The sequence below is a fragment of the Aotus nancymaae genome, unplaced genomic scaffold (assembly GCF_030222135.1).
Source record: "Aotus nancymaae isolate 86718 unplaced genomic scaffold, 86718_ANA_hifiasm-v0.15.2.pri h1tg000115l, whole genome shotgun sequence".
Taxonomy (NCBI): domain Eukaryota; kingdom Metazoa; phylum Chordata; class Mammalia; order Primates; family Aotidae; genus Aotus; species Aotus nancymaae.
The window spans coordinates 4,563,173-4,577,873 of NW_026988530.1; the positions used below are offsets into that span (position 1 = coordinate 4,563,173).

At 35.1% G+C, this 14,701-nt stretch overlaps 2 protein-coding genes across 10 annotated transcripts in view; one reads left to right on the top strand and one right to left on the bottom strand.

Moving 5' to 3' along the window:
• The window catches only part of CEP44 (centrosomal protein 44), a 30,470-nt gene extending 20,905 nt beyond the window's left edge, over positions 1-9,565 (bottom strand). For 5 of the 9 annotated variants that reach the window (XR_010340604.1, XM_064371031.1, XM_012454679.3 and 2 more), the window contains exon 1: positions 9,048-9,329. The gene's annotated coding sequence lies outside the window, so the exon portion shown is untranslated. The other 4 variants (XM_064371027.1, XM_064371028.1, XM_064371030.1 and 1 more) reach the window with 4 other exon arrangements.
• A 45-nt stretch (positions 9,566-9,610) lies between these two features.
• FBXO8 (F-box protein 8) overlaps positions 9,611-14,701 on the top strand; it is a 46,807-nt gene continuing 41,716 nt past the window's right edge. Inside the window, exon 1 of the mRNA XM_012454686.3 lies at positions 9,611-9,877. The gene's annotated coding sequence lies outside the window, so the exon portion shown is untranslated. The remainder of the gene's footprint in view (positions 9,878-14,701) is intronic.

Here is a 14,701-nt window from a genome sequence, read left to right on the forward strand (position 1 = left end):
GGCGGAGGTTGCAGGGTTGCAGGGAGCCGAGATCACACTACTGCACTCCAGCGTGGGTGACAGAATGAGACTCCATCTCAAAAAAAAAAAAAAAAAAAAAAAAAAATAGAGATACATAAATTTAGCACAGATTTAATCAGAGTCACAGGGCTCTGATCTCACATAGTTGCCAAAAAGATAGCTTTCCTAAAAACTAAAACCACATTTTAAAAATGCAGGGTTCACTTGGATAAATATGACAGATTAAATGCATGTTACCTTCATTTTCATTTTCTAAAGACCACTAACATGAAAGTAAATAATTAACAATCAGATATACCCACCAGGACAAAAAGAACTAGAGATTTCACATGACAAAAGAGGTATCAACCAAATTTTAGAAAATGAAAAGCAAATGAATAACAAACCTAGCAGAGCAGAGACAAACCAATCCCATCTGCCTATTCAGGAGGAAATCAACTGAAGCAAGATATGTTCACAAATCAGGTACACTTGATACTTCTGAAAACAGAGGGGTAAGTCCAGGGGGCTAAAATAAGAATGATTATTTGAAAGTCTACATAAGCAGCAGCTAACCCTAAAATTTATTTTCCCTCCACCTCCTATACCTACACACATAATTTGTTCAGCAAGGCAACTACCTCTCACCTTCCCTGGAAAGAGAAAAGAGCTTTACACTCTAAAGAAATTGAATTAAAGAAGCACCAAATTTGGAAACATCAGGCAAAGCAAACAACATGGAATGAAGTGCTCGAAGGCAGAAAGAAGTATTAATGAAAACACAAACACACACACACACACACACACACACACAGAGTAAAAAAGTTTCTTCCTATATCTCAGCTTCAAGAAACTGTTTAGTTAGACTTATGTCTTCCATGACAACAGACTATCAAGTTCTATGCTAGAGAAAGTAGATGGACCTGGAGAAAAAAATGTCATCACATTTCTGACATCTGAGGAAAATCTCCATTGAAAAGGCCAGGGTCTTGCCCAATAAACCTGCAGCAAACTCATCATTGATAAGCTTTAGCCAGGTACCTTTTTTTTCTTAGAGAAACTGAATATATGCCCCAAAATCAATAACTTTTAGAGGGAAGCTTTCAGTATGAGAAGTATATATAAATACTTTAAACAAAATAAGCAGAGAAGAAAAATTTCTTCTCTGGAAATAGAGATAATACGAGAAAAAAATTCAAAGTAAAGCTTTCTATTCTCAATGAGATTAGAAAAAAAAATTAAAACCTAAAACAAGAAAAGAAGGATATAATAAATATTAAGCTTGTGTGAGACTGTTAAAGTGGACCAAAAATAAGATCTAACTATATGTTGTCTATAAGAAACACATTTTGTTTAATAAGGAAAGTTATTAGGGATATAGGGGCATTATGTAAAGATAAAAGACTTAATTCTCCAAGAAAACATAACAATCTTTAATGTGTATGCACCTAACAACAAAACATCAAGATACGTGAAACAAAAACTGACAGAATCACAGGAGAAATATACAAATCCCCTATTTTATTTAGTTGGAGACTTCAACATTCCTCTATCAGAAATAGATCCAGCAGGCAAAAAAAAAAAAAATCTGTAAAGATATACAATATCATTGATCAACTGGATATAATGAATATTTACAGACTACTTCATGAAACAATAATAGAATACATATTCTTCTCAATCTCACATGGAACATCCACCAAGAGAGACTACCTTTGGGAGTCATAAGGCATACCTTAACGCATTTTCAAAATGCAGAAATCATACAATGTTTGCTTTTAGACAACAATAGAATTTATATAGAAAACAACAATAGAACTTAAAATAACAGTAAAAGTAAAAATTAAAATAAGAGATGACAAGTTTGAGGAGATAATTATAGTTACATATGGAAGACAAGATACAAAAATGGAATAGAAATTTTAAGAAAATTAGAGGACCAAACCAAAAGGTCCAACATCTCATGAACAAGAATTCTAGAAAAAGATCAGAAAAAATAAGGGAGGAAATTGTAAAATTAAATAAAAATTTTTTAAAAATTAAAAATAAAATTGTAAAATTAAATAAAAAGTCTCTCAAGACTGAATGTCATGATTTTCTAGATTGAAAGAATACGAGTGATCAACACAAGTAAAACAAAACTCACACCCCAAGATAGATCACTGTGACATTGCATAAGGTAAAAGAGAAGTTTTGAAAAACATCTAACAAGGCAACAAAAGATCACATAGGAAGAATATCAAAATAACATCAAACTTTCAATAGCAATCTTAGAAGCTAAAGGATAAAGAAAACTTATCTTCACAATCCTGAAAGGAATTACTTGTAATCTTGAATTCCATACTCAGCCAAGGTATCAAATACCACACCCAGCAGATATACTCTAGGTATGTAGGGGGTTAGCACAACAGTCTAAAAATCAATGTAAGCCACATTAGCAGGTCAAAGAAGGCGAATCATGTATTATCAATGGATGCAGAAAAAGCACTTGAAAAAAAATCTAACACCCACCCATAATAAAAACTCTCAGCAAACTAGGAATAGAGGGAAACTCCCTCAAATTAATCAAGAAGATACCTAGAATTTTTAAACAAACAATACAATTTAAAAAATAGACAAAAGATGTTAACAGATATCTCACTAAAGAGAATATATGGATTGCAAATAATACGAAAAGATGCTCAAAATGATTTATCATTAGAGATTTGCAAATTAAGACAAAATACCACTACACACCTATTAGAATGGCTATAAAGCCTACAAAACCTAACAGCTAACACCACACTTACAGCTGAGAAGCTGTATACTTCCCCCAAAAACTGGGGATAACACAAGGATGTCCTATCTCACTACTCATATAAAACACTGTCCCAGAAGCCCTAGCTAGAGAAATGAGGCAAGTAAAGGAAATAAAACAGCTTGGAAAGAAAAAATAAAATGGTCTTTGTTTGCAAAAGACATGATTTTTTATGCAGGAAATGCTAGAGTCAACAAAAGAAACCTTGAAACTAAAAAGTGACTATAGCAAAGTCGAAGTATATAAGGTTAATAATACATAAAAGTCAAATGTTTTCTGACATATGGGCAATAAATAATTAGAATGAAATATAAAATTAAAACACCATTATCATAGCATGAAAAATACTTGTAAGTCTAAGAAAATACGTACATGATCTGTATGTTACAAACTACAAAACTATAAAAGAAATCAAAGAAGGTTATGGCTAGAACAGGATAATGGAACAGAACCTCCCCAGCCCTTGTTTTTCAAAGAAACACCAATTTCTCAACCATCTATGTATAAAAGTGCCCTGATGGGTTCAAGTAGGAGGCTGTGACATCCTTTTGGAGCCCAAGACTGATAGAAGCCACTTTGAGAGGGCAGAATCATGACCCAGTGGCAAGCATGTGACTTGAGAACTGGCTCCAGATCCAGCAGCAGCTTCACTGGCTTGTGGACTCCAACCCACTTGTCTAAGGTCTCATAGGAAGTCTTGTTTGTCTAGGGAACCAGAAGGAACCACACCCACCCAAGCCCCAGTAACAGGCCCACAATCCACATACCTGATTATGAACATGTAAGCAGACCCACAACCTGGTTCCACCTAAGTGACTAAACAGTGGTTTAGAAGTCAGTCTCATCAAGGGACCAGCAAGAGAAGATCTTTACTGAAATCAGTCTGTGAAGTATAGAAGTAGTAACTGCTCCTTCAAATGCACAGGCACCATTGAAAGATTCAAAGGATTATGAGTAAATATAACATGCCAAAAGAAACCAATAATGTTACAGAAACTGACTATAATAAGATTAAGATGCATGAACTGCTTGACAAAGAATTCAAATAATCATCTTAAAGAAGCTCAATGACTACAAAAAAAAAAATAGATAGAAAACAAAAAAGAACCAAACAGAAATCCTAGAGCTGAAGAATACAATGACTAATCTGAAAAATTCAATAGAAAAATTATAGGAAGAAATATAAAAAAGAATAAAAAGTGAAATGAAGTAATTCTACGGGACTTATGGTACACCACTAAGTAAGTTAATAAACACATTATAAAAGTTCCAGAAGGCAGAGAGAGAAAGGGGCAGAAAGCACATTTAGATTATGGCTGAAAATTTCCCAAATCTAGGGAGGAAAATGGACATCCAGATTCATGAAGCCCAAAGTTCCCAAGTAGGTTGAAGCCAAAGGGGTCTGCACTAATACACACTATAATGAATTTGTCAAAATTCAAAGACAGAGAAAAAATTTTGACAGCAGCAAAAGAAAACTTATCATATACATATAATGGAGCCCCCATAAAGGTATTGGTGGTGAATTTCTCAGCAGACCATTGCAGGGAAGGAATGGAATCACATATCTGACATACTGAAAGTTAAAAAAAGAAACCTGTCAATCAAAAATAATTACCTGAAAAAAACAGTCCTTCAAGAATGAAGGAAATAGCCAGGTGTGGTGGCTCACACCTGTAATCTCAGCACTTGAGGAGGCTGAGGTGGGCAGATTGCTTGAGCTCAGGAGTTTGAAACCACCCTGGGAAACATGGCAAAATCCTGTCTCTAAAAAAAATACAAAAATTAGCTAGTCATGGTGGTGCATGCCTCTAGTCCCAGTTACTTGGGAGGCTGTGGTGGGAGACTGGCTTGAGCCCAGGAGGTTGAGGTTGCAATGAGCTGAGATCATGCCACTGCACTCCAGCCTAAGCAACAGAGCCAGACCTGAAAAAAAAAAAAGAAGAAAGGAAACATAAAGACTTTCTCAAATTAAGAATCTGAGGGAGTCTGTCACTTTTAGACACGCAGTAACAAGAAATGCTAACAGGAATTCTTCAAGTTAACTGAAAAGACACTAAATAAACAGTATAAAGCGTATGAAAGTATACATCTCACTGCTAAAAGTAAACATGAAAACAAACACAGAATACTGCAACATTGAAATTTGTGGCATGTAAATCTCATAGAACAATAGTATATAAATTAAAAGACATAACTAGTATTAATAACTATAATAACCACAGAAATTTGTTAATAGAAACAATATAGAAAGAAGTAAAATCTGAAATCAATTACATATATTGGTGAGGAGGAAGTGGAGGGAGTTTAGAGATTCTGAATGTAAATGAAGTTAAGTTCTTACTAGCTTAAAAAAGCCTGCTATAACTACATAATATTTGATGCAAGCCCCATGGTAACCAAAATAAAAAGTATAGTAAATAAACAAAAAAGAAAGAAAAAAAAAATCAAAGTATTCTACTATAATCATCAAATCACAGACGACCAATGAGAAAAACAAGAGAAACAGAAAGCAAATAGAAAACTGAATAAAATGGAAACAGTAAGTCCTTAATTATTAAAAATTATTAAATTATTTAATTATTAAATTTTTAACAATTAAGGGCTCTCCACTTGAAAGACATGGAATGGCTAAATGGATAATAAGAACACCACCTAACTATATGCTGTCTATAAAAGACTAACATTTAAGGACGCACATAGGCTGAAAGTGAAGGGATTGAGAAAGATATTCCATGCAAACCGTAACCAAAAGAGAGCAGGGTAGCTATCCATACCTATATCAGACAAAATAGACTTTAAGTCAAAAACTGTCAAAAGAGACAAAGAAGGCATTATATAATATCAAAAGGTCAATTCAACAGAAAGATATAACAACTAAAAATACATACGCACCCATATCAAAGCACCTTAAAATATACAGCAAACATTGGTAGATTTGAAGAGAGAAATAGATACCAATATAATATGGAAAGAGAATTTGATACATCACTTTCTATAATATACAGGTCATCTGGACAGAATACCAACAAGTAAATTGCAAACTATACAACACTATAGACCAAACAGACCTAACATGCATATGCAGAACATGAGACCCAACAATAGCAGAATAATCATTCTTCTCAAAAGCATATGAAACGTTCTCTATAATTGATCACAGCCTTGGTCACAAAACAAGTTCTAACAAATTTAAGAAGACTAAACACATTCTAAGTATTTGGTCTGATCACAATGGAATGAAACTAGAAATTAATAATAGAAATGAAATGGGAAAATTCACAAATACAGGAAAATTAAATGCTAACTAAAAATTACTAACTAATAATATTAATATACGATTAAATAATACTGGATCAAAGAAGAAATCAAAAAAGAAATTATAAAATATCTCAAGACAAACAATAATAAAAACACAGCATACCCAAATGTATAGGATGCAGTAAAAGCAGAATAAGGTACAAGTTTGTAGCAATCAATGGATTAAGAAGAAAGAGGCTGGGCACGGTGGCTCACGCCTGTAATCCCAGCACTTTGGGAGGCTAAGGCGGTGGATCACAAGGTCAAAAGATCAAGACTATCCTGGCCAACATGGTGAAACCTTATCTCTACTAAAAATATAAAAATTAGCTGAGCATGGTAGTGCACGCCTGTAGTTCCACCTACTCGGGAGGCTGAGGCAGGAGAATTGCTTGAACCCGGGAGGCAGGAGGTGGAGGCTGCAGTAAGCTGAAATTGCGCCACTGCACTCCAGCCTGGTGACAAAGCAAAACTCCATCTAAAAAAAAAGAAGAAGAAGAAGAAAGATCTCAGTAAAGAAGAAGACGAAGAAGAAAGATCTCAATAAACAACCTAACATTATACCTCAAAAACTAGGAAAAGAACAAATTAAATCCAAAATTAGTAGAAGGAAGAAAATAATAAAGATTAGATCAGAAATAAATGAAATAGAGAATTGAAAAACAATTTTATGGGCATCATAGTCAAAGTGAAAAAAAAACAATTTTAAAAATTTACAAATCTTAAAGTTCATTTTTTGAAAAGACAAACTTAATCAACAAATCCTTGGCTAGACTTTAAAAATAGAAGAAAGACTTAAGTAAAACCAGAAATGAAAGGAGACATTACAACTGATCCCACAGATATAAAAAATATCCTAAGGGACTATTATGAACAATTGTATGCCATCAAATTGGACAATCTAGAAAAAAATAAAGTCCTAGAAAAATATAGCATACCAAGACTGAATCAAGAAGAAATAGAATGCTTGAATAGACAAAGAACAAAAAAGGAGATTGAAGGAAAAATTTAAAAATTCCCAACAAAGAAAAGCCAAGAGCCAGATAAATTCTAGCAAACATTTAAAGAAAAATTAATACAAAACCTTTTTAAACATATCTAAAAAAAAAAAATTAAAAAAGAGGGAACACTTCCAAAGTCATTCTGAGGCCTACATCACCCCAACTACAAAGCCAGAAAAAGACACAAGAAAACTAGTCTAATATATTTGATGAATATAGATGCAAAAATCTTCAATTAAATGTTAGCAAAACAAACACAACAGCATCTTCAACGAATCATACACCACGACCAAGTAGGATTTATGCTTGTGAATCAAGGATGATTCAACATATGAAAACCAACCAATTTGTTATGCTGCATTAATAAAATGAAGGCTAAAACTCATATGGGGCATCTCCACAGATGCAGAAAAAGCACTTAACAAAATTCAAAACCCTTTCCTGATAAAAAAAAAACTCTCAACAAATTAGGTATAGAGGAACCTTATAACAAATTAGATAAAGGATGAACAACAAAATTAAGTCCATTTATGAGAAGCCCACAGCTAACATACTTAAAGGTAAGAAGCTGAAAGCTTTCCCTATAAGATCAGGAACAAGGAAAGTTTGCCTACTTTAGCCTCTCCTATTCAGTGTAGTGTTTTTAAGCCCTAGCCAGAGTAATTAGGTAAGACAAAGAAATTAAAAACATCCAAATCAAAAGAGAAGAGGTAAAATATCTGTTTGCAGATGACATGATCTTATATGTAGAAAACCTTAGGGACCCCACCAAAAATGTGAGAATAAACAAACTCAGCCTTAAACGAGGAGGAAATCCTGCCATTTGCAACCACATGGATGAACCTGAAGGACATTATGCTAAGTGAAATAAGCTAACCACAAAAAGTCAAATACTGTATTATCTCAATATATGTGAAATCGAAAATAGTCAAATACGTATAAGCGGAGAATAGAACGGTGGTTGTAAGGGAAGATGAGGAGAACAAAATGGGAGGCGTTGCTCAAAGGGTACAAAGTTTCGGTTATGCAAAATAAATAAGATCTGGAGGTACAACCCAGTGCCTGTGGTTAGCAATACTGTATTGTATTCTTAAAATTTTGCTAAGAAGTTAGATCTAATGTTAAGTGCTCTTATCACAAAAGGTGAAAAAAGAGGGGAGAAGGAAACTTTTCAGGTGATGGCATTGATTTCTTGTAATAATGGTTTGATGGTTTCACAATCTCTGCTTATCTCCAAACAGAAATTGTATACATTAAATATCTATAGCTTTCTGTATGTCAATCATGCCTCAATAAAGAGGTCAAAAAATGAAGCAGTGCCAGATCCGTGTACACACACCTCTAAAAATAGTCCTTTTGTATAAAAAGCACCCCAAATTTTCCTCTTCTGAGTTGTGCTGTCTACTTGTAAGGCCCTGGACCACAAAATCCAAGTTTTCACTTTTCACCAAAATTTTCCCTTCTCACACGCAGATTTTTGTCCTTCAATTATGCAAGAGAATTTCAGATTTACCCTTAAGTACTACATCCTTATCTATACCTGGTGTCATCAGCTCTACCTAATTCATCTTCTTTCTTTCAAGAGTCTACCATAGCCGTAAGTCGAGAGTATAAGAGAATAACAATTTCAGTATTAACTTTCTATAGTGAGGAAAAAATCTGTAGTCTTCAATAAAGGTGAAGAAATATTTGAAAAGCTGGGAAAATGCAAGCAAGAAAAACACGAACTGCTGTCCTGTCTTCCTTATAGGAGCCGGATGGATCCTCATCTCAGAGGATCCGATAGGAATTAGTAAGTCTAATTTTCCAGCCCTAAGTCACAACCTAATTCTGACAGGATGAGCTGCCACGATACTTCCCACTTCACTGTGACTAAAACCATACAGTAATTGGGTATGTAAGCAAGGCTCCCCTCCCGCCACTTGATTTAAAAGAATGAAAAGGCGGACCTGGTCATTCGTCCCCGCCCGGGGTCTCTGTAAGAGCGGCGGAGAGAGGCGACCTCTGCCCAATAGAGTGTGGCCTTGCCCGCTCCTCGGGGCTCACGCAGGATCCACCAGTCAAGAAGCGGGTTTCAAAGGCCCAGCACGACAGGGAGAGGAGAAGGGAGCATATGCAACCATAGACAGTCACCAGAGTCTAGCCTCCCGCCAACAAGCCTCAACAAGCTGGCGCCTGCGCCCAGACGCGCTTCTCGCGCCCACCGTTTGTATTTGGAACTGTGGGTTCCCGCCCGCCACGCACCGCAGCAAGACCTTCTAAGCAGAGGGCTTCTCTGAGCTCCAGGATTTCTAGCTGCAGATTCCACACCGCGGTCGTCAAGACTCCTGTGGAGAATGACTCTGCGGAGAGCCTCCTTAATGGCCAGTCCAATTCTAACTGGCAGCTTAGAAGTTTTTCTGATCTTGATGGTCAGAGCAGCTCGGGCTGCGAAGTGAGAAACAAGGAATCTATAGCGAATCGTAAACAACGGAGATAAAAATGCTTCTGTATTAAGAGTCGGAGACTAACGTCACTTCCGGCAACAATAGGAAACGTCAGAACTCGGACAGTCGGCAGTTCTGGCTCCTGCATCTGGAGGTTCCCTGAGTTGAGCGTTGTAGTGCTGTTTCTGGTACTCTCATCGCGGTCACCTCCACAGGTGTGGACAAGTAAAGTTTGAACCGGCTTCTCCATGGCCTGGGCACCAGTTCCCGGCTGAGCCGTTTTCTTTTTGGCTAAAAGCCCCCGCCCAGAGGCCAATTCGTCGCGGCGGCGGTGGAGATCGCAGGTCGCTCAGGTACAAGCGTCAACCTACATATTTCAGATCTCTTGCCTCTTTTCCCTGTTCACCTTCACTTTTCTCGAAAATAAAGACAACCTATTGCTTGCCAGTTGACCGAAACTGGCCGACCAGCAAGAGCCGACCAGCAAGAGTTTGTGACCAATGATAGTGCAAAGCATGTTGAGTGACAGCGGTGGTGGCTCATTAAAGTGAGGAATCAGTGTCAAGAGGCGGGACTGAGTGTGCTCTGTTTCTAGGCCATTGGGTTGTAGGTCGGTTTAGGACTCTAAGTAGTAACCCAGCGTCATTATGAAATAAAGCTGAGAAATAGCAAGGGTTACTTTCTTCAGTTCCAAGTGTTGGTTTTCGGGTAGTGTTATTTTGATTCCTATGCACAGTTTTTGGTTCTTTACCACTTTCCGATAATATGAATGCAGACCCAAGTATAGTTAGGATCACGATGGATTGCTAGCTACTACAGTAGTCAAACTTCAGTTATAAAACTTGGCAAACTTGTCTTTTATTTGTTTCTCAGCGACTGGGTTCTAATCTCTTACATAGTAGGTTCTCAATGAATAATACTTATTTGGTAAAATTACATAAATGGATCCCAGTCCTCAGTCATTTAATTTTTTTTTTAGTTTTATTTTTAGGTTCTGTATGAATTTACTAATAAAATAATTGATTCTACTTGTTTTACAAGTAAAATACTCATTTTTAAGGGTCCTAGGTGTATCTCCTCAAATGAATATATCATGATTTTTATTACTGCAAAGTGAAGACAATTTATGTTTTCTATTTCAGCTTTCTTTTCCCCTCCTTTAAAGTTTGAAGTAATATATTTCTGAAGTAGGAGCTCTATACACTCCTCAACTCTACCCCTCACAAAAATGATATACAAAATAGGGTAGGTTTCAGAATTCAGAATAATTTGTTTTGTTTTTTTCATATTAGGTCAGAAATTTGTCGTTAGCCAATTAACCTGACAATATGTCTGATGAGGTACTTCATTAGTTGTCTATTGCAGGGTAACAAATTACCCCCAAATTTACCCCAGCTTAAAACAACAAACATCAATTTCTGTATGTCAGGAATTAGGGTGCAGTGTAACTTCTTTTAATAAGTTACAGCCTATTAATATTACTTGGGGCCCTTGGATCAATTGAAATACTTCCATCCACAAAATACTGTATTATAATAACTTCTAGATAAACCAAAACGTTGATTATAATTTATTACATATGATCAGTTTAATGGGGAATGTTTTGTGTGTTTACTGTTGCTAGGTTAAAAGATATTTTCCTTATTTTGCAATATGAAAACATGGAATTACCAAATCTTTAATCACAGTGTGTTGAAATTAGTCATTCAGACTTATACTTTGGTTCATTATTTAAACAACTGTTAATGTACAAGTAATTTTTCTGTCTTGATTGAAATTTGGGAACTGACACTATTCCATTGACTGACTCATGATAATGCATCAAAATTATTAATACTGAAGTCTAAGAATTATGCATTTAACTCGTGTTTCTTTTTCTTGAATTACTCTACATAAATAACATTTTTAAACAATTTAAATGAAATACATCTATTTCTGGAAATCTGTGTTCACTATTTCTTTTTCATTTCTCTTGCATGGTTTTGTTTTTCTGACAAATTTCTTGGCATAGCTCTCTAGTAAACTAAAACATCTTTGGCTGACTTGAATAAATTTATATCATATTTGGGACAAGTACTTCTTTTTGAGACAGAGTTTTACTCAGTTACCCAAGCTGGAGTGCAGTGGTGTGATCAAGACTCACTGCAGCCTTGACCTTTTAGATTCAAGCAATTCTCCCTCTCACCTCAGCCTTCGGAGTACCTGGGACCACAGGCACACGCTATCATGTGTGGTTAATTTTTAAAATTTTTTTGCTGACTGTGCTGCCCAGGCTGGTCTTGAAGTCCTGAGCTTAAGCGATTCTGTGTCCTCAGCCTCCCAAGGTTCTGGAATCATAGATGTGAGTCACTGTGCTGGGTCTGGGGCAAGTACTTTATAGCAATATAGAGATTAAAAATATTTATGGTTTGGAGTTTAGGCAACAGCTTTAGGGAGTTTAACTCTGTAGTCAGCAGTTTGTATATTTTTCCAGAATAGATTTCATAGGATTCAAAAGCTATCTGAATGAAGGAACCAGATGTTAGCAAGTAAGCCACACTTGGAGAGACCCTATATGGAGTAGTGATTTGTGGAAGTCATGAATATAGGGATAAAAGAGAAGGAAAGGATGGATGGTAAATACACATACACACACACCATCATCTCATTTTATTGATTTATTTTTCATTTTTTCCCTCATTTTTATAGAATCACATATTTTTTTCAATTTTTAAATTGTAGTAAAATATACATAACATAAAATTTACCATCTTAACCATTCTAAGTGTACAGTTAATATTGCACCACCATCACCACCATCTAGCTTCATTACTCTTTTGATCTTGTCAAACTGAAACTCTATACCTATTAAACAATAACTCCTCTCCCCCTTCCCAGGCCTTCACAATCACCATTCTACTTTTTGTTTCTGGCTTTGAGTACTCTTAATACCTCATATAAATGGGCTTATCCCGTATTTGACTTTTTTTGACTGGCTTATTTAACTTCGCATAATCTCCTCAAGGTTCATCTCTGTTGTAGCATATACCAGAATTTCTTTTCTTTTTAAGGCTACATAATATTCCATTATATATGTAGACCACATTTTGCTTGTCCATTCATCTGTTAATGGAGACTTGGGTTGCTTCCATGTTTTAGCTGTTGTGAATAATGCTGCTATGAACAAGGGTGTACAAATATCTTTTCCAGATCCTACTTTCAGTTCTTTTGGGTATATACATGAAAGTAGAATTTCTGGATCACATGGTAATTCTGTTTTTATTTTTAGGAAGCTCCATATTGTGAGGCTGTACCATATTACATTCACATTAACAGTACATAAGGATTTCAGTTCCTCCACATCCTTGTCAACACTTACTTTTTTTCTGTAGTAGCTATCTTAATGGATATAAGGTGGTATCTCATTGTACTTTGGTTTGTCTTTCTCTAATTATTAGTGATGTTGAGTGTATTTTCCTGTGCTTATTGGACATTTGTATATTTTCTGTGGAAAAATGTCTTTTCAAGTCCTTTACCCATTTTTTAATTATATTTTTGTTGTTGAGTTTTGAGTTATCTGTAAATTATAGATATCAGATTTTATCAGATACATGATTTGCAAATATTTTCTCTCATTCTGTCGGTCACCTTTTTACTCTGTTAATACTGTCTTTTGACGCACAATTTTTTTTTTTTAATTTTCATGATGTTCAGTTGGTCTATTTCCTCTTTTGTTGCTTGTGCCTTTGGAAATCATTGCCAAATTCAGTGTTGTAAGCCTTTTGCCCTGTTTTTTCTTCTAAGAGTATTATTGTTTTATGTCTTAGATTTAAGTCTTTCAACTATTTTGAGTTAATTTTCATGTATACTGTTGAGTAAAGTTCCAACCTCATTATTTTGAATGTGGATGTTTTCTCAGCACTGTTCGTTGAAAAGACTGTCCTTTCCCCTATTAAATCATCTTGACACCCTAGTCAAAAAACTTTTGACCATACATGTGAGGGTTTATTTCTGGATTCTCTGTTCTGTTTCATTGGTCTGTTTAACTGTTTTTATGACAGTATAACACTGTTTTGATTACTGTAGCTTTGTAAAAAGTTTTGAAATCAGAAAGTGTGTCTTCCAGCTTTGTTCTTTTTCAAGTTTGGTTTGACTATTAGAGGTTGAGATTCTATGTGGATTTTAGAATTTTTTTTCTATTAATGCAAAAAACGTCATTGGAATTTTGACAAGCGCTGCATTGAATCTATACATCACTTTGGGTGGTATTGCCATCCTAATAATATTAAGTCTTTCAATCCATAATCACAGGATGTGCTTCCATTTATTTGTCCTCTTTCACTTCCTTCAGTAGTGTTTTGTAGCTTTCATTCCAGAAGCCTTTTACCTAAGTATTTTATTCTTTTTGATGCTGTTGTAATCTATATTATTTTCTTAATTTCCTTATCAGATTGTATATTGTAAATGTATAGAAATACAACTTATTTCTGTGTCTTGACTTTGTATCTTTCTACTTTGCTGAATGCGTTTATTAGTTCTAAGTTTTTGGTAGAATCGTTATGGTAACTACAAAGGATTTTACTGCTTTCTTTCCAATTTGCATGTCTTTTACTTCTTTTTCTTATCTAATTACTCTTGGAATTATAGAATTTTATAGCTAAAAAAGACCTTAAGAGAACACCAATTTCAAAACCCTTATTTTACAGGGGAGGAAACTGAGACTTAAAAATTTTAGCGACTTGCTTGATGCTCACTACTGGCTAAGGAAGGAAACTAAATCAAACTGATGTTTTCTATAAGTCTCTTTCACTATTAAATGTTTTCTCATCTAATTTCTCATCTTCGTCTTATTTCTGGCTGCCCTCAATATTCATTTAATTTGATACCTTGTTTTATTTGTATAAAAGCAATTCAGTGAGAGTTATGACTTTTGTTTTGTTTTTTAATTCCACAGCACTCATAGCAATGGCCTTTGTGGTTAGCGGGCAGGTGAGTGTGTGTATACTGAGAAGGTGGGTTAGGATATGCTACCATGACTGCAGCTGATTACAGCCATGTTAAGTAAATAGTAATGCAATTAAATAAGAACGATATAATTTAAAATGATACTAGTGAGAAGCATGATACATTTTTATTTAAAATTTCAAATAGTTGGACAATGGAACATTTCTTGAAAAACCAAAGAAATTGAATAAGCC